The sequence below is a fragment of the Saimiri boliviensis genome, chromosome 2 (assembly GCF_048565385.1).
Source record: "Saimiri boliviensis isolate mSaiBol1 chromosome 2, mSaiBol1.pri, whole genome shotgun sequence".
Taxonomy (NCBI): Eukaryota; Metazoa; Chordata; class Mammalia; order Primates; family Cebidae; genus Saimiri; species Saimiri boliviensis.
Window position 1 is genome coordinate 66,514,871 of NC_133450.1, and position 20,233 is coordinate 66,535,103.

At 47.1% G+C, this 20,233-nt stretch overlaps 1 protein-coding gene and 1 pseudogene across 16 annotated transcripts in view; both read left to right on the forward strand.

Moving 5' to 3' along the window:
• FOXN3 (forkhead box N3) overlaps positions 1–20,233 on the forward strand; it is a 470,182-nt gene that overhangs the window by 319,700 nt on the left and 130,249 nt on the right. The gene's annotated exons all lie outside the window — the stretch shown is intronic.
• Positions 470–18,569, forward strand: LOC141583423 (adenylyl cyclase-associated protein 2 pseudogene; annotated as a pseudogene).

Genomic DNA, 20,233 nt, shown 5'->3' on the forward strand with positions numbered 1-20,233 from the left:
GAGTGTGTCTGAGTGTGTGTGTATGTGTGTATGTGTATGTCTGTGTGAGTGGGTGTGTGTGTGTCTCTGTGTGTGTATGTGTGTGTCTGTGTGTATTGAGCTTTTCTGTTTCTTCAGCTCCTCTCTTGGGGATGAAGCAGGGTCTCTAGACATTAGAACTATGGTTGTTTGAGATTTTGCCACCAGCAGTTTAGTGCTGATGGCGAGGAGGCTAGCCTCGGGAGCTGCAAAACTCTTCTCCACACAGGGAGTTCTGAGGGACTCTTGAAACAGAAGGAATTGAGAATGCAGACAAAGGCAGAAACTTGAGAGGAAAACTGCTGAGCATTATATGCACATATCTCTGTAAGAGTTGTGAAACTGGTGGTGGTGTCCTCATAATTTCTTTGCAAATGTATATGTATTTTAAAAGGCTTAGGTCTCTCAGCTGCTGCTTTTTTTTTTTTTTTTTTTTTTTTTTGACATAGAGTCTCCCTGTGTCTCCAGGCTGGAGTGCAGTGGCGTGATCTAGGCTCACTGTAACCTCCGCCTCCTGGATTCAAGCGATTCTCCTGCCTCAGCCTTTTGAGGACTACAGGCACACCTCACCATGCCCAGCTAATTTTTGTATTTTTAGTAGAGATGGGGTTTCATCACACTGGCCAGGATGGTCTTGAACTATTGACCTCGTGATCCACCACCTGCCTTGGCCTCCCAAAGTGCTAGGATTACAGACGTGAGCCACTGTGCCTGGCCTCATCCTTACTCTTAGAGAAGTAGGCAAAAGACATGCTTCTACAAATTATAAACACCGGTTTTGTTTAGTATCCTCTTGAGGGAAATTAGGAAAGTTGCAGAAACATTCAGTTTTCTTAAATTGTTCTGCATACCTTGTGACAATACACTGCAGACATATGCATTATTTTTAGCTATATATGTTTAGTAAGAATCATTCTTATTAGGACATCTCCCAAATCCTTCATACATATCAAGCTTTTAAATATTTGTCCCCTTAGGTTAGGCACAGTGGCTGACGCCGGTAATCCCAGCACTTTGGAAGTCCAAGGCAGGTGGATCACAAGGTCAGGAGTTCAAGACCAGCCTGGCCAACATAGTGAAACCCTGTCTCTACTAAAAATACAAAAAAATTTAGCCAGGTATGGTGGTACATGCCTGTAATCCCAGCTGCTTGAGAGGCTGAGGCAGGAGAATCACTTGAACCCGGGAGGTAGAGGTTACAGTGAGCCGAGATCATGTCACTGCACTCCAGCCTGGACAACAGAGCAAGATTCTATCTCAAAAAAAAAATTTTTTTTTAATTTAAAAATAAATTTAAAAAAATTTGTCCCCTTTTGTAATTAGTCTAGATTTAGCAGTGGCTTTTCCTGATTTGGGAGGAAGCATGCTTTATGGTTGCCTGGTAACAGCTAATCATGGCATTGGGGCCAACAAATAGTTGGCAGAAACTGTAAATTCTTTTGTCTTGTTGACAAAAAATGATCCGTAAAGATACTGCAGCCTATGAAGTCTGTTCTGTTGTTCAGACATAGAACTTAAGTGATAAATTCCTATGCTCATATAACTTCAGCGTGCTGCTGAAATTTATAGCTTGTTTAGAGGAACCTACTTACTTGGTACTTGGGTCACATGTCATCTGCTTCCGGTGCTGAGGCTCATCGGGTAGGACACTGATGTCACAGAGGCTTCGTTTTCCAAGGGCTCTTAAGAATCTGAAGTTTTTGTTGAATGATATTGATGAAACGTGTATGAAGCTACAGCATAAATGTCCGAAGTCAGGTTTCTGGTTCTTAAGCAGGAGCCACGAGTTCACCATCGATGACTTTAGTTCCCGTCTCCCAGTGGCCCTCAGTGGGTACAGACAACAGCACCCAGCCTATGTGATGAGTCCTGCTGCAGGCTAGCCTCTCCTCTTGTCTCCTCCAGATCAGCTGGGGCTCAGTTTAAGTTTGCTAGGACAACTTCATAAAATGAATTCTCATTTCATAAGCAAATACAGTGTGAGTCATGCTTTGGCCACATAGAATTAAGAAGGAAGAAAAAACACTATTTATTTGGTTGGTGCTTTTTTTTTTTTTTTTTTTTTTTTAAAGAAACTACAATGTATTCCATATTTGTTCCCAGATCACTGTCAGCTTTCTCTCCTCTGGTTATATGTTTTTAAAGGATGTTGTCTATTAGGGGTCAGGGTCACCCACTCTACCAGGCACTTCGATGTGTATTTTCTCACTTAACTCCCAGCTCTGTGCAGGTTTGGGAGACACCAGCTCTAAAGCCAAGTCTTACGGGGGCTAGACGGGGAGGAGCCGGGTCGAACGCCTGTTTTTTTTCTGGTTTTTAAGCCCATACTCTGCTTTATCCTTGGTTTGGGGCCCAGTTTTCAGAACACATCCAGAATCATCCATTTGCCCAGCAAATCAACATAAGGTGTCAGATGAGTGGCCAAGATGTTCAATGGATTTCATCCTTTGCTTCCTTGATTTCTACAAAACCAGCCCTTAGATATTTTGAACAGGATTTTTAAAAAGCACTCCTTGTTGTGTAAGTTTTCTCTCTGCGTGATCTTTGCCACCTCTCCTGCCCACACCTCCGGCATGGTCAGAAATCTCACGTCTCAGCGAGCGTCTCTCTCCTGCTTCACCGCAGTTCTGCTCACTGTCACTTTCCCCTTCAAACTGGACATTTTGGATTTTCCCTGCTAACCTGACCACCCCTCCCCGGGCTTCAGCTCAGCAGAAAGAAATGTCGTCAGCAGAGGCTGCAAACCCAAGCCTGTCCCTTTTCAGTGGTATTTTTACTACGAGCTGAGCTACTTCAGCATCATGTAAACACACTGGAGTATGTTAACAGCTGCTCTCTTTTAAAGTTGAACCAGCTCAGAACTAAAAGGGGAACTGCTTTCAGGTTCTGTTCAAGTTTGCATGTGACAGCATCAAAGCTATTTTTAGCAGAGTGATCACCGGCAAGAAGCTGGAAACGGCTGCTTTCAACTATCAACAGTGGAAAGAAAGGATCATTTATGCACTGCTGCGCTCTTGAGTCCGTCTACATGGGAGACACAGCGGTGTGTAAATCTCTCCTTCAAAGTTATAAGGCGTCTTATCCCTGTTCAGACCCCCATCACCTTTGCAGAGACAGGGTAGTGTTCATTTAGTGCTTGGTTGCCTTGGGCCCCAAGTTAAAGTAGATGCACTGATGTTAGTGAATGACAGGAGTGTCGTAAATGTTCTGAAAAAAAGGCAATGTACAGACGCTCAGAGACATCCACTAAACTTTTGAAGTGTTTGTATTGTTTCTTCAGTTTTCGTTTTCTTTCCTCTAGGTCACAAAACTCAAGAGACAGCAGGAAGTGGGAGGTGGTTATGTAAGCATCATGGCAATGAAGAGAGCATGAGTCACTTACTAGCCATGAGACCCTCATTAAGCGACTTTGCCTTTCTGAATTAAGTGTTCTTAGCAGCAAAATGAGGATCACAGTGCCAGCCCTATATACTTTATAGGGCTAGTTTTTTTTTTAGCAGATGTTTGTTGAACACCTACTCCATGCCAGCTACTGGGAACAGTAGATGAGTCAGATAGTCAGTGTCTTCAGAGAGCTCACAGTCTAGCTCCATAAATAAATAACTTAGAATACTGCGTGTTGCGTGGAAAGGAGACCGCCTAAGACATAGGATCTGCTCTGGGCATGGAGGGAGGCAGGAAAAAGATAGGAGGAGCAGTATTTTCAAGACCACGTAAGAGTTTGCAAAGAAGATAAGGGAGAGAGGGACGTTCCGAGCTGGAGCAACTGAGTGAGCAGTGACAGAGGTCAGAGGCGTTCTGGTGTCTTCAGGGGACCATGAGCAACTTAGAATTGTCACAGCAGAAAAACTGCAAGACAAGGGATGGCAGGAGAAGCTGGAGCAAGTGACGCCAATCGTGCTAAATAACGTGGAAGAGGGCTGGGCGTGGTGGCTCATACCTGGAATCCCAGCACTTTGGGAAGCCGAGGCGGGCAGATCATGAATTAAGGAGTTCAAAACAACCCTGGCCAATATGGTGAAACCCCCATCTCTACTAAAAATATAAAAAATTAGCTGGGCGTGGTGGCGCGCACCTATAGTCCCAGCTACTCAGGGGGCCGAGGCAGAAGAATCACTTGAACCTGGGAGGCGGAGGTTGTAGTGAGCCGAGATCCGGCCACTGCGTTCCAGCCTCGGCGACAGAGCGAGATTTCATCTAAAAAAAAAAAAGTCCACGGAAGTGTCACAGGTCACAGGGGGCCAGGAGTCATTTTGAGCTCACGATTAACTGGATTATACACAAATTAAAGTGGAGTCATTGCTAGCAAAAGTCCCTGCATACGTTTATATGAAGTGGTAGCAGTTTAGTGCCAGCAAAGCATGCTTCCACATAAAGTGTCCTCCCGGAATGGCTAAGCTGGAGAGCAGTACTGACACTTGGTAGCCTGTGACTCCTTTGAACATTGCCTTTGAAGAGGCTGGAGGTGGACAGGGAAGGGCAGATGAAAGGTAGAGAAGTAGCGTACCGTCTCAGACCCGATTGGTACTGGGCTCTGCAAGTGGCTTTGTAGGATAAGTCACATCCTTCAGGAGCTTTCAGGCCAGGTAGGATTGACGAGGAAGGCTCTCGCCTTGGCAGCGGTGTGTGGCCTGTGTGTGGTCAGGGGACTTCACAGGTGAGCCTCATGACCCAGCACTAAGAATCACAGTCCGTGCATGTGAGTCAGTTTCCTCCAAAGGCTTCAGGAGACTAAGGTCTTTCGGGTTATGTTTAAAGCTTCGATTATGTGGTCATTCTTACATGCCATGGGAATTCAAAGAAGAGAAAAGCGCAGAACAAAGTGAACCAGAGCAAAACCCTCTCTTACAATCCTCCCGAACTGTTTATACCCAGGAAGAAAGGTGCTGGGAAGGACGGTGTGCACTAACATTTTGTAAAGCTCAGCGGACACACCCTCATAGTTACATAACTATGGCCAAGAAATGACATTACTTTTTTGAAACTATGTTCTCTCTGAGTTTTGAAACTAAACTCTCTCTGAGTTTAATGCTATCATTAAAGTTTGGAAATATTTGCCTCACTTCACTTCAAGGAGAGGAATAGATGTTCCTATAGTTTTCTCAGATGGGCATAAGGTACTAGGTAGGTGTGTAAGAATCCATTTCTTAGGCCCCAGCCCGTGTTGTGGTGGAAGAGAACCAATGCCCTTGGCCTTCCCATCCTTGTTTTGTTTTGTTTTGTTTTGTTTTGTTTTGTTTTGTTTTGTTTTGTTTTCCTGAGCTACATTGTGTGGGGAGGGACTGAGAGGGACACACGGGACATTTTGAGAATAGCAAGAGTCACAAGGAAACAAAAGCTTGGTACAGGTGGTGAGGGAGGTGGCCAGAGGTCGCCTGGAAAGGAGGGAGTAGACAGGGCACCTTCGAGGTAGAGCTGGGCCTTTATATTCAGTGGGAAGCAGCAGGACAAAGATGTTGTTTGGTTGCTCATGGCCATCACAGTTCTTTGTTGTCGTGGGAGACAGAAGAGATGACTTTTTGGATTTTTTTTTTTTTGAGATGGAGTCACATTCTGTCACCCAGGCTGGAGTGCAGTGGCACGATCTTGGCTCACTGCAACCTCTGTCGTCCAAGTTCAAGCAATTCTCCTGCCTCAGTCTCCCGAGTAGCTGGGATTACAGGTGCCTGCCACTGCGCCCAGCTAATTTTGTATTTTTAGTAGAGAACGGGTTTCACCGTCTTGGCCAGACTGGTCTTGAACTCCTGACCTCATGATCCACCCACCTCAGCCTCCCAAAGTACGTGAGCCACCACATTCAGCCAGATTTTTTTTTTTTCAGATGAAGTCTCGCTCTGTTGCCCAGGCTGGACTGCAGTAGCATGATCTCAGCCCACTGCAACCTCTGCCTCCCAGGTTCCAGTGATTCTCTTGCCTCAGCCTCCCGAGTAGCTGGGACTACAGGTGCCTGCCACCACACCCAGCTAATTTTTTTTTTTTTTTTTTTTTTTTTTTTTTGCATTTTTGGTAGAGACAGAGTTTCACCATGTTGATCAGGATAGACTCTCTTGAGCTCGTGATCTGCCTGCCTCAGCCTCCCAAAGTGCTGAGATTATATGCGTGCGCTACCGTGCCCAGCCCAGATTTGTTTTTTAAAGATGAGTATCATTCTGTCATCCAGGGTGGAGTCCAGTGGCATGATCCTGGCTCATGGCAGCGTAAAGCTCCTGCGCTCAAGTGATCCTCCCATTTCAGCCTCCTGAGGAGCTAGGACTGCAGGTGCATGCTACCACCCCTGGCTTTTTTTTTTTTTTTTTTTTTTTTGTGGTGGAGATGGGATCTCCCTATGTTACCCAAGCTGGTCTCAAATTCCTAGGCTCAAGCAATCTTCCTGCCTCAGTCTTCCCAAATGGTAATATTATGAGTATGTCTTACCTTTTGGAAATTTAAAATTTTTTGTCACTTTGAAGAAAAACATAAATAGATTTAATAAATCTTAGGAAAAATGTTTGATAAAAAATAAACATCTGGCAGGGCGAGGTGGCTCATGCCTGTAATCCCAGCACTTTGGGAGGCCAAGGTGGATCACAAGGTCAGGAGTTCAAGACCAGCCTGATCAATACTGTGAAACCCTGTCTCTACTAAAAATACAAAAATTAGTTGGGTGTGGTGGTGGATGCCTGTAATCCAGCTACTTGGGAGGCAGAGGCAGGAGAACTGCTTGAACCCGGCAGGTGGAGGTTGTGGTGAGCCAAGATGGCACCACTGCACTCCAGCCTGGTGACAGAGAGAGACTCTGTCTTTAAATAAATAAATAAATAAATAATAAACATCTGAGGCCAGGCACAGTGGCTCACACCTATAATTCTAGCACTTTGGGAGGCCAAGGTAGTCAGATCACTTGAGGTCAGGATTTTGAGAGCAGCCTGGCCAACATGGTGAAACCCTGTCTCTACTAAAAATAAATTTAAAAAATTAGCCAGGCCTGGTGGTGGGCACCTATAACCCCAGGTACCTGGAAGACTGAGGCAGGAGAATCACTTCAACCTGGGAGGTGGAGTTTGCAGCGAGCTGAGATCATGCCATTGTACTCCAGCCTGAGCAACAGAGCAAGACTCTGTCTCAAATAAATAAATAAGTAAATGAATAAATAAACATCTGCACTACCACATGCAACGTCAGCATTTGAGTGCCTGGATTTGGTCTTCCTGATGCAGCATTTAGATCGAGGTGTCCCCTCTATGTCATCTGCTTTCCAAAATCAGTGTTAATGTCTCTCATCTTCGTGGTGGGCTGTGGGATGGGACTAGCTCTCAAAGGGAGGAAATGAATAATCAAGGGAAATAACAGTTTTTCCACAAATAGGTTATTTTCTTGTCTGTGACTGGTTCTCAGCATCGTAGGAAGTACCAGGAATCAGACTGTCAAAAACTTGTGTAAAAATACACATTTCTTGGCCGGGCACGGTGGCGTGGGGTAAAGGTTGCCGTGAACCAGGATCATGCCACTGCACTCCAGCTTGGGTGACAGAGTGAGACTCCATCTCAAAAAAAAAAAAAAAAAAAAAAAAATTACATTTCTTGATCTCTAAAATCCTGAAAGATAAATAGATCCTAGTGAGTTTTGTCTCTATTACTGAGGTACTTCTGCCGAATGTCGTATCAGTTCATGGAATAACAAGGGAATCGTGTTACTCACATTGTATAATGGGCAGTGTGTGGTTGTTAGTGATCACCTCAAAATGCTACTGCTGTGTTAGGACAGGAGATGCAAGTGTGCCCAGTCTTCTTGCTTCCTTGCAATTCAGTTCAAGGTGAAATGATGTTTTTACTCACTGCGTGTTTGCTCTTGATGGGAGGGGATTTTAGGTAAGGTTTTACCAATGTCTTTGGGTCAAGAATTCTTAAGCATACTAATATTGTCTAGTCCTCAGCTGGTTCCACCTGTTACACTGGAGAGCCTTTGTACCATTGTCAAGACCTCTGTGAAACTGTTGCCACAGGAAGGAGGGAGAGGCTGGGCTTCCTCAGGCTGAGTCCCCCCCAGTCCAAACTTGGCCATCTGGTCCCTCTCTGAGGTCAGAATGGCCAGAGGGGAGGTGTAGACAGTATCCCAGGGCCACCTTCTATCATCTCCGTCTTCGAGGCTGGCTAGCATCCTATAAGCCACTCCTTGAGGGACTCGGCTTCTGTATTTGGGGATCAGTGAGGCTGAGATGAAGAGATTCCATGGGATGGAGCAAAGCCTCCAGGTTTCAGCTCCCCAGGAGTTCACCAAAGAGAATGTACTGAAGGGCTACTGCGTTAGTCTGTTCTCATGGAGCTAATAAAGACATCCAAGACTGGGTAATTTATAAAGGGAAGAGGTTTAATGGACTCCCAGTTCCACATGGCTGGGGAGGCTCACAATCATGGCGGAAGGGAATGGAGAAACAAAGGCATGTCTTACATGGTGGCAGGCGAGAGAGCTTGTGCAGTGGAATTTGCGTTTATAAAACCACTGGATTTTGTGAGACTTATTGACTACCTCGAGAATAGTATGGGGGAAACTGTCCCCGTGATTCAATTCTCTCCACCTGACCCCACCCTTACAGTTCAAGGTGAGATTTTGGTGGGGACATAGGCAAACCATATCAGCTATTTTCTGGGCTGTGATAATAGCAGCACTTATTGAACACATGGTGGGCATGAGCACCCAGAAGGTGGATGTCACCTTCGGAGGATCTATAGCTTTTCCCAGGAGGCAGCTGGAGAATGGGCAGGACAGTTAGTATTGAAATCCCACAGCAGCTCTTTTAGGGCTCCAAGAAGATACAGACGAGGGTCAAGTAATTGTCATGGGCTGCATGGAAGAGGAGATTGTCAGTGGATTCTACCTAAGAAGTGGGCCGTTGCCCAGAAGATTCTAGTGTCTGGTTTCATTCTTGGTGTAGTAACCAAGGCATGCAAAGGCATGGTCTCATAGTGTCCAGAGCTGCATGGGCTCTTTCACGCATCTCAGAATCCTTGAGCTTTTTCCGTCCATGCCCCTGCCTCGTGGAGAACAGGATGGTTACTTCCTCACAAGGTCCTCATAGCAATGTAAAAACATGTTTATTCAGTGAGTGAGAGAAAAGAACTGGGCAAAGCAGCCCTTATTTCTAGAGCCTGGCAGCGGAGCAGCAGAGGCGCCACCTGCCTTATGTACTGTCTGGCCAGCCATTAGGAAATGTCTGTTTATCTGCCTGTCTATGATCAGTCTATTATTTATTTAATAAATTGTGGTAAAATGCATGTGAAATAAAATATATCATCCAGCCATTTTAATTTTACATTTTATTTTACTTTTTTTTTTTTTGAGACGGAGTCTCGCACTGTCGCCTGGGCTGGAGTGCAGTGCTGCGATCTCAGCTCACTGCAACCTCTGCCTCCCTGGTTCAGGCAATTCTCCTGCCTCAGCCTCCCGAGTAGCTGGGATTACAGGTGCCTGCCACCACACCCGACTAATTTTTTGCATTTTTAGTAGAGACGTGCTTTCATTATGTTGGCCAGACGGTCTCGAACTCATGACCTCATGATCCGCCCACCTCGGCCTCCCAAAGTGCACTCGGTTCAGTGGCATTAAATAGATTCAGTTGTTGTGCAGCCAGCACTGTCATCATCTCCAGCGTTTTTTTCATCTTGCAAAACTGAAACCCTTTACCTATTAAACAACCACTCCCCCACACCTAGCTCCTGGCAACCACCCTTCTGTTTTCTATGAATTTAATGACTCTAGATGCCTTATATAAGTGGAATCATACAGTGTTTGTCTTTTTTGTGACTGGCTTATTGCATTTAGCATAATGCCCTCAAAGTTCGTGTTACAGTATATGTTAGCGTCTCCTTCCTTTTAAAGGCTGAACGCTATTCTCTTGTTTTATCTATCCATGCATCATTGAGGGACGGTTGTGTTGCTTCCACCTCTTGGCTATTGTGAATAATGTTTCTTTTTTCTTCTTCTTGTTTTGTTCTTTTAGAGACATGTTCTCTCTCTGTCACCCAGGCCAGAGTGCAGTAGCATGATCATAGCTCACTGTAACCTTGGCCTCCTGAGCTCAAGCCATCCCCCTGCCTCAGGTTCCCAAGTAGCTGGGACTACAAGTGTGTGCCACCATACCTGGTGACTTAAAAAATTTTTTTTGTAGAGTCAGGGTCTTGCTATGTAGCCCTAGCTGGTCTTGAACTCCTAGCTTCAAGCAGTTCTCCTGCCTTGGCTTCCCAAAATGCTGAGATTACAGGTATGAGCACACCTAGCTGTGAATAACATTTCCACGAGCATGGGTGTAGAAGTATCTCTTCAAGTCCCTGCTTTCCGTTCTTTTGGGTATATAACCAGAAGTGGAACTGTTAGATTTTAGGATATTCCTATGTTTAATTTTGTTAGAAACTGCCATACTGGTTTTCAGAGTGGCTGCACCGTTTTAAGGGGATGTCTCTTTTGCTGCCTCGTGGCATTAGTCTGGGTAATGTCTTATATAGTTACTTAGCTTTTCTTTTTACTTGACTTTCCCATGCTATTCTCCTTCCTATGACTCCACTTATGTTTGAACTGTATTGCTTAATATCTGGCCCTATAGACAGATTTGTGATAACGAAGGCCAGGGATAGACTCACTCACACAAGCACAGCGAGCCCAAATTCTGGAGCTGTTTCTCCTCTCCTCCAGCCCCTTTAGAAATGTTGAGTTTGGGCTGGGCGTAGTGGCTCATGTCTGTAATCTCAGCACTTTGGGAGGCCAAGGCGAATGGATGACCTGAGGTCAGGAGTTCAAAACCAGCCTGACCAACATGGCGAAACCCCATCTCTACTCAAAAAAAAAAATACAAAAATTAGCTGGGCGTGGTGGCAGTTACCTGTAGTCTCAGCTACTTGGGAGGCTGAGGCAAGAGAATCACTTGAATCTAGGAGGTGGAGGTTGCAGTGAGCTGAAATCGTGCCATTGCACTCCAGCCTAGGCAACAGAGGGAGATTCCATTGAGAAAGGTTGTGTCCGTCCCTGGGGCCCCTGGGCAGATGTCCTCTGGGGAATCCCAAGCTGCTGCTCCAGGGATGAAGCTAGAACCAAACTGGCCCTACTAGACTGGGAGCTCTTGGCCCAGCTGCTCTGCCTCCCTCAACTCCACCATTCTAATTGTGATTAGTAGACTCATTTGCATCTAAAAGGAGTAGTTTTCTTATCAACACCATTGAGTGGAGAACCAGTGTGCTCCATTTATATAGAGTGGCCCATTTAAATCAGGACCCATTAAGCAGTAAAAGTAAATGTGGGTGTTTTACAAATGCAAATATATCATGCAAATAATGTACTTTATACTGAATGATGCCTTGGTTTTCATATGTAAAATTAGAAACTGTGTAGCACAAAGATAATGATAAACACCTTTGCATCTGTTCAGGGGATGTATCATAAGCTGTACGCATCTAAAATCGTAGCCGCGGTTTTAAGCAGAATTTTTTCAATCTATACGCAAACATGCATCCCATATTATAAAAAATATACATGTATTTATCTAGTTATTTGTTCCTAAGGAATCAAGACATCGCAGAAAAGAGGAATCCAAATTATGTATCTATTACTTACTATTGATGAGATTTATAATTTTCTTTCCATTTTTGAAGATTTTTGAGTTTTTATTTGAGATGATGATAGAAGATGTGTTACTATAGGCTAGTTTCTTTTTGAGAGATTTAATTATGTTTATAAGAGATTTTTTTTTAAAGTCCTGGCTGGGCATGGTGGCTTACTCCTGTAATCCTAGTATTTTGGGAGGCTGAGGCAGGAGGAGTTCTTAAGCCTGGGAGTTCAAGACCAGCCTGGGCAACATAGCAAGACCCCATGTCTACAAAAAAATGCAAAAATTAGCCAGGCATGGTGGCATGCACCTGTAGTCCCAGCTACTCAGGAGGCTGAGGTGGGAGGATTGCTTGAGCCTGGGAGGTTGAGGCTGCATAGAGCTGTGATTGTGCCACTGCACTCCAGCCTGGGTGACAGATTGAGACCTTGTCTCAAAAAAAAAAAGAAAAAAAATTCCTTAGTGTTTGAGATAATTCTGTGTGGGAGGTGCAGCTAGTGTTCCTGCTGTTTTTCAGAATCACTTAGTAGAATAATGACAGCCATCTTCCATGTGCTATGAGCCTGGCTAAGTTCTAAGAGAGGAGTCACTGTTAGCCTCTGCCCACGTGACATCTGCCACAAGAAGGTGAGACACACACCCTGTGGGCAGCGAGTTAAAGGTATAAGGTGTTATGGGAAGACACTGTAGAGTGCAGTTAATTCCCAGAGAAGCTGCACAGAAGGTACTTGCCAGAAGGATTCAGAGGAGGGAGAGGTCTCAGGGTGAGAGTGACCAGGTAAGGTGTCCTGGGTGCCTGGAATTCGAGTTGAACTTTAAAGGATGGGTAGCTGTAACAGGTGAAGAGAAAATAGGTCTAGGGTGTTTCAGGCAGCAGAGGGAGAGAGTGGGCTCGGATGGGCCCAGGAAGCTGCCAGGGTGCTAGTGTTTGGAGACCTGTGCCAGGCGGGGATATCGAGAGCAGAGGGACAAGTTAGGAAGGAACAGGAGGGCGTCTGAGGGGCACCAGAACTGATTGCCTCTCACCCTGCCCTGGAAGCATTTGTTACAGGAAAGGGGTCCTGATCCAGACACCAAGAGAGGGTTCTTGGATCTCACACAAGAAAGAATTCAGGGTGATTTCACAGAGTAAAGTGAAAGCAACTTGAGTAAGAAAGTAAAGAAACCAGGCCGGGCGCGGTGGCTCACGCCTGTAATCCCAGCACTTTGGGAGGCTGAGACGGGTGGATCACGAGGTCAAGAGATCGAGACCATCCTGGTCAACATGGTGAAACCCCGTCTCTACTAGAAATACAAAAATTAGCTGGGCATGGTGGCGCACGCCTGTAGTCCCAGCTACTAGGGAGGCTGAGGCAGGAGAATTGCTTGAACCCAGGAGGCGGAGGTTGCGGTGAGCCGAGATCGCGCCATTGCACTCCAGCCTGGGTAACAAGAGCAAAACCCTGTCTCAAAAAAAAAAAAAAAAAAAAAGAGAGTAAAGAAACCAAAAGGCTACTCCGTATATAGAGCAGTCCTGAGGGCTGCTGGGTGCCCATGTTTATGTTTGTTTCTCGGTGATACGCTAAACAAGAGGTGGATTATTCATGCCTTCCCATTCTAGACCATATAGGGTCACTTCCTAATGTTGCCATGGCATTTGTAAACAGTCAGCGGCGTCGGTGGAGTGTAGCAAGTGGGGACAACCAGAGGTCACTTGTGGCCATCTTGGCTTTGGTGGGTTTCGGTCGGCTTTTTTACGGCAGCCTGTTTTATCAGCAAGGTCTTTGTGACCTGCATCTTATGCCGACCTTCCATCTCATCCTGTGACTTAGAATGCCTTCACCATCGGAGAACGCAGCCCGGTAGGTCTCAGCCTCATTTTACCCAGCTCCTATTCAAAATGGAGTTGCTCTGCTTCAGACGCCTCTGACACATTCACACTTCTGTAGCCACCAAAGTCTTCGAATGAAGACATACATGGAGACTTGGTGTATGAGACACGTGAAAAAGGAGCTGCTTTGTTGACATTGGGCAGCTCCGGTAACACCAGTCCCCCATCCCAGATAGCACCCTGGGCACCTCTCCAAGTTGGCAAACCCGGGGGACGGTGCCTGAAGATGCTGTGCTTTGAGAAGGCTGTTGAGGGGACAGGCAGGGTTGCCCGCTGTGGGCAGAGAGGCCTGTTAGCATGCAGGAGGGGACGTCCTAACTTGAGCTGACCCTGGGCAGCCTGGGAGTAGAAACAGAAAGGAAGGAACAGAGCAGGAGCCCCCCGGAGGAACGCATGGGCCTGGACGGACGTGGATTGGAGGCGGGGGCTGGCTGAGGAAGGTGTCAGAACCTCCAGATTTTTTTTTTTTTTCCTTTTTTTGAGACAGAATCTCACTCTGTTGCCCAGGCTGGAGTGCAGTGGCACATCTCAGCTCACTGCAACCTCTGCCTCCTGGGTTCAAGTGATTCTCCTGTCTCAGCCTCCCAAGTAGCTGGGACTACCACGCCCAGGCACATGCCACCACACCCAGCTAATTTTTTTTCTTTTAGTAGAGACGGGGTTTCACTATGATGGCCAGGATGGTCTCGATCTTCTGATCTTGTGATCCACCCGCCTCAGCCTCCCAAAGTGCTGGGATTACAAATATGAGCCACCGCACTCGTTTCTAGATGTTTGAACTAGAGCATTTGCCATATTACCAAAGGGTGAGTCCATTGTTTTCTTTATTTTTATTATTATTTTTTTGAGATGGAGTCTCGCTCTGTCACCAGGCTGGAGTGCAGTGGCACGATCTTGGCTCGCTGCAACCTCCACCTCCCAGTTTCAAGCGATTCTCCTGCCTCAGCCTCCTGAGTAGCTGGGACTACAGGCATGCGACACCATGCCCAGCTTTTTTTTTTTTCCCCCCCTAGTATTTTTAGAAGAGACGGGGTTTCACCACATTGGTCAGGGTGGTCTCCATCTCCTGACCTCGTGATCTGCCCGCCTTGGCCCTGCAAAGTGCTGGGATTACAGGCATGAGCCACTGCACCCTATTTTATTCTTTGAGGAATGCTGAATGAAAGGATAAACTTTACCTCCCTCGACAGACATGTGTGCCGGCCGGGTTCCAAGCACCGCCGTAGGAATTAGGGATTCAGGAAAAGATGGCACACAGGCGTCTCGATACAGCCCAGAGACTGCACATGAAAGGGAGTCAGCCACTGTCTGGAGAGAATTGTGCCCCTTCCATTCATATGATGACGTCCTAACTCCCAGTTCCTCAGAATGTGCCCTTACTTCCAATGTGCCTGTATTTCCAATAAGGTCCTTGCAGATGTCGTTAGTTAAGATGAGGTCACACTGGAGCGGGGTGGGCCCCTGATTCAACATGACCATGTCCTTGGAAAAGGGGGGAATTTGAGGACAGATGCCCACACGGAGAATGCTGTGTGGAGGGGAAGGCAGGGCGATGCTTCTACGAGCCAGAAGACACCAGCAAACACCAGCAGCCGCCAGGGAGGCCGGGAACAGGTTCGCCCCCACAGGCCTCTGAAGGATCCAGCCCTGCTCATCCCTTGGTCTCGGACTTCTGCCCTCCAGGACTGTGAGAGGAGGACTTTCTGTTGCTTTCTTACGGCAGCCCCAGCAAACGAATACAGACACTGATGAATCCCGGGCAACGTGTTGAGCGTGCCCTGAGAACCGGCAAGCGAGACAGAGGGGAAGCTGCTTTCTGGTTTGAGCGGCTGTGGGGGCTCGGGGCAGAAAGCTGCCCTGTGCAGAGCCCGCTGGAGGTGACCTCCAGCATCTGGAAACAAAATCAGCGGTGGAGAAGTGGAAAATCCCACCTTTCCACAAACTCTCCTAGGAAAAGAGCATGAGAAGAAGAGAGGGGAGGACTAGAAGCCGAGGAACGTCCTGACAGCGGGGCGGAGCCTGGACAGAGAGCTAGCAGACCGTCTGGAAAGGGCAGAACCTGGGTCAGGAGGGTGTTTTGTAGCCCAAGGTGGAAAGGAGTTTTAAGAGCTATTGTCCGAAGTCATAGGAAGTTTATGTAACCCCGAAAGAGGCCTCTTATGTGAGTGCCTGTGGGAGGTCGTGTGGTGGGGAGGGGAGAGAGGCTGGAGTGACATCAAGGACAGTGAACCCTTGTCTTAGTCCGTGTGTGCTGCTGTCACAAACTGGGTCATTTATGAACAATAGGAATGTATCTCTCTCAGTGATGGAGGCTGGGAAGTCCAAGATCAAGGCCGTGGTAGGTTCATCGTCTGGTGAGGGCTGCTGGCGAGATGGGGCCTTGAGTGCCGGGACCCTCCAGAAGGGAGGAACACTGTGTCCTCACGTGGCAGAAGGCAGAAAAGGAGGTGACTCCCCCGTTTAAGCCCCTTTATATGGGCATCTAATTCCATTCATGAGGAAGGGACCTTGTGGCCTCATCACCTTTTAAAGGCCCTACCTCTTCATGCTGTCACCTTGGCAACACCTGACTTTTGGAGGGACACGTGCAAACCATAGCTTCTGGGGAATTGGGTGACCCTATGACGGCTGGCAGGAAGAGGAGCGTGGTGGTGACATGAGGGAATGGAGGCTGGGCTGTCGGTCCCATCCTCTTGGGCTTAGCGAGTGCAGGGCAGAATAATGGGAGCCAAAAGGAGGGCGTGGAGCCCAGGGATGGTGAAGATAAGAAATCTGCCAGACGTGGTGGGGCACGCCTGTGATCTGAGCACTTTGGGAGGCCAAGGCAGAGCAATCACAAGGTCAGGAGTTTGCGACCAGCCTGATCCACATGGCAAAACCCCATCTCTACTAAAAATAAAACAATTAACTGGGCATGGTGGCACGCACCTGTAATCCCGGCTACTCAGGAGACCGAGACAAGAGAATCGCTTGAACCTGGAAGGCGGGAGTTGCAGTGAGCCGGGATTACGCCATGGTACTTCAGCCTGGGTAACAAGAGTGAAATTCCATCTCAAAAAAAAAAAAAGAAAGAAAGAAAGAAATCATCAGTCCTGGGAAGGAGGAAGTGAGTAGAGACAAGGAGTAGAAGATTCCAGAGGAAAAGAAGGGTAACAGAGATGTTACTTTGGTGAGTAAGAAGATGAACACGCAGGCAGAAATAACCGAGCCAGCGAACCGAGGTGGAGGGAAGGGCACGTCCTTGGTTTAGGAAAGAGGAGGTGACGGTCCTGCTGAATGTGGGGAGGGAGGTTTGGGACTTGATGAGTGGAGAGATTGGGGGCAGCTTCCCTGGGTTCTCATTTGGGAGCAGTTTTATCCCCCAGTAGACACACAGTAATAACTGGAGACATTTTTGGTTGTCACAGCTGATGAGGTGGGTGCCACTGGTGTCTAGTGGGAGGCCAGGCAGACTGCTGAGCATCTTACCATGCACAGCGTTCCAGGACCAGAATTATCTAATCCAGAATGTCAGTAATGCTGAGGTTAAGAAATCCTGGTGGAGCAGTGGCTCAGGCCTGTAATCCCAGCACTTTGGGAGGCCAAGGCAGATGGATCACCCGAGATCCGGAGTTCAAGACCAGCCTGACCAACATGGAGATACCATCTCTACTAAAAATACAAAATTAGCTGGGGGTGGCAGCACATGCCTGTGATCCTGGTTACTTGGGAAGCTGAGGCAAGAGAATGGCTTGAACCTGGGAGGTGGAGGTTTCTGTGAGCTGAGATTGTGCCATTGGACTCCAGCCTGGGCAACAAGAGCGAAACTCCATCTCAAAAATAAAAAGGAAATCTTGCCGTAGGTCAATAGCAGTTCTCCAACACATTCAAGGAATGAAGCCCCAGCATCATGGCACGCTTTGGGGAATGTGAAGAAACTTCAGTATGTTTAAAACAACACAATAAGGACCACAGGAAGAGTCAGTGTGAGTGGCCAGCGATGGATTTGCATTGCTGAGGACAGGACCCCTTGGCAGCCAAGCAGAATGGCAGACATGCAGGGACTGCTGGAAAGACTGGAGTGGGCTGTCAGCTGCCTGGAGTCGCTGTCTGCAGAGTTCCACAGGCCGCCTGGCAATTGTGGGGTCAAGGGTGTCAGAGGAGGTGTGGAAGCCTTTTATAAGCTGATGAACAGCATGATGGCCGAGTTTTTGAAGAATAGGAGCCTTGCTGGTGACTTGGAGGCCTGTTCAGAAAGGGTGCCGGGGGCTTTCCTTCCGATGGCACCTCATTACCAACAACCCCAAGAGAATACGTGACCACATTTTTGAAACGCTTATCGGGAAAAATTCAAAAAGCCCAAATCTTCAGAGAGAAAACCGAGGGAGTAACATGTTTAGTCATCTCTCGGCTGTCAGCAAAAGTCTCCCTGCCCTTGACTGTATAGCCCTGTCCCCAAATCTGGTCCTTACGTCAAAGAGATATGTGATGCTGCCACCTTTTACACTCACAGTGTCTTCACGGGCTACAAACACGCGATTTACGCCATGCGAATTGGGTGAGGTCATATGTGAATCTTTGGAGTGAGTTGCAAGCACGCATCAAGGAGCACCACACCACGGGCCTCACGTGGAGCGGAACGGGTCCTGCAGCGCCCGCAACATCATGGCTTTCTGTTCTCTCCTGTGGCCTGGCCTTTCTCCACATCCCGCACCCCCAGGGCCCCCTCCACTTTTTGAGAACGAAGACACAAAAGAAGAGTCATCTCCTTCATGCTCAGCTTTATTTGCTAGGCTTAACCAGAGGTAAGCGATTACGAAAGGGCTCTGGCACGTCACAGATGACCAGAAGGTCTCTGCAAGAATCCCAGCCTGCAGGCTCATGCAGGGCAAACTGTGTCTCCCCCAGAAGCCACATCCAAGTCCTGAATCTCCCAAACCTCATCCTTCCCAGAAACATGCACTCGTATTCAAGTTGGAAGGAAGTAAATGGAGAGCAGAGCGCCAAGAGGACGGGAATGACTTTGTGATTTCAGAGACTGAGCTGAAACAAGTGGCTTACGTTTTCTACCTTCCTTCCTTCCCTCCTTCCCTCCTTCCCTCCTTCCCTCCTTCCTTCCTTCCTTCTTTCCTTCCTCCCTCCCTCCCTCCCTCCCTTTTTCCTTCCTTCCTTCCTTCCTTCCTCCTCCCTCCCCTCCCCTCCCCTCTCCTCTCCTCCCCTTCCCTCCTCCTCCTCCTCTACCTCCTCCTCCTCCTCCTTCCCCTTCCCCTTTCTCCCTCCTCCCTCCCCTTCCAGTCCCATCTGTCTCACTCTGTCACCAGGCTGGAGTGCAGTGGCACGATCCCAGCTCACTGCAACCTCCGCCTCCCAGGTTGGGTTCCAGTGATTCTCCTGCCTCAGGCCCCTGAGTAACTGGGATTACAGGTGTGTGCTACCACACCCAGCTAATTTTGTATTTTTAGTAGAGATGGGGTTTCCCACCAAAGGTGATCTGCCCGCCTCAGCCTCCGAAAGTGCTGGGATTACAGGCATGAGCCACCGTGCCCAGTCTAATGTTGTATTATAGCCTATTTTTTCCTTTTCTGCCCACCATACTTGCTAACCAGTTGCAAAAATAAACGTGAGAAAAGCCATAGATGTATTACTTCTCCTAAAATCTAAGGAACTATTTGTTACTTTGGTTTTCTGCTCTGATTTTGTAGTCTTGATAGTACATGGTTTTTCTTTCTTGTTTTTTTTTTTTTTTTTTTTTTTTTTTGAGACAGCATCTTTGTGCCCAGGCTGGAGAACAGTGGCATTGCTCTCAGCTCACTGCAACCTCTGTCTCCCGGGTTCAAGCGATTCTCATGCCTCGGCCTCCCGAGTACTTGGGATTATAGGGGCATGTCACCATGTCCAACTAATTTTTGTATTTTTAGTCCAGACAGGGTTTTGCCATGTCCACCCACTTCCGCCTGCCAACTGGGATTACAGGCGTGAGCCACCATGCCTGGCCCCATGTGTTTTCAATGTTAAGAGAAGTTGTGATAGTCCTTTGCATCTTTTCAGTATGTAGTGTTGAAAAATCTGAAACTTCTTGGATCACATTTAATGAATTATAGTATGGTTCTTACAGACTCTGTGCAAGCATATATATATATATACTATATATATACATATATATATTATATGTGTGTGTGCGTGTGTGTGTGGTGTCCAAAGGCTGTAATAGGTATATTGTACCTATTACAGCCTTTGAAGTACGCCATTTCCATTTTTAAAATATCTTCTGTATCTGTATAGTATTTGGATTATTACTGCTCACATACTAGGGTTTTGCCATAAAAGTTGTGTTCATTTAATGTTGATAGTAAACATCATTTTTTAACTGTAAACTTATTCTGAAATAAAATAGAATTCTAATTGTTTAAAAGTAAAATAAAATAGCACAGTGTATCTGGTTGCAGAGCAGCTGCCACCTGCCAGATCCTCATGGGTCTTGGTGGTATGGGCACACAGGAACTATGTTCAGGCTTAAACCTTTGAAATCAGTTTAGTCTCCAGTTTCAACATTTGGCTAAGTTCACAGAGCAATTCCATTTCTTACCATGGTTGGTGTCTTGCCCTTGCTCGGAGTCATCTTGCCACACTCTCAGTTCTAGTGTTTGTGGGCCCAGCTGGTGGTTGTGTGATCACTTCAGTCATGCCCTCTCCATAATTGTCAGCCTCTGAATTGGTCAATCCTGGTAGATTTCTGCATGGTCTCTTTCTGTCTCTTGATGTCATACTCATTTGGATCTTCACAGGATTCTGCA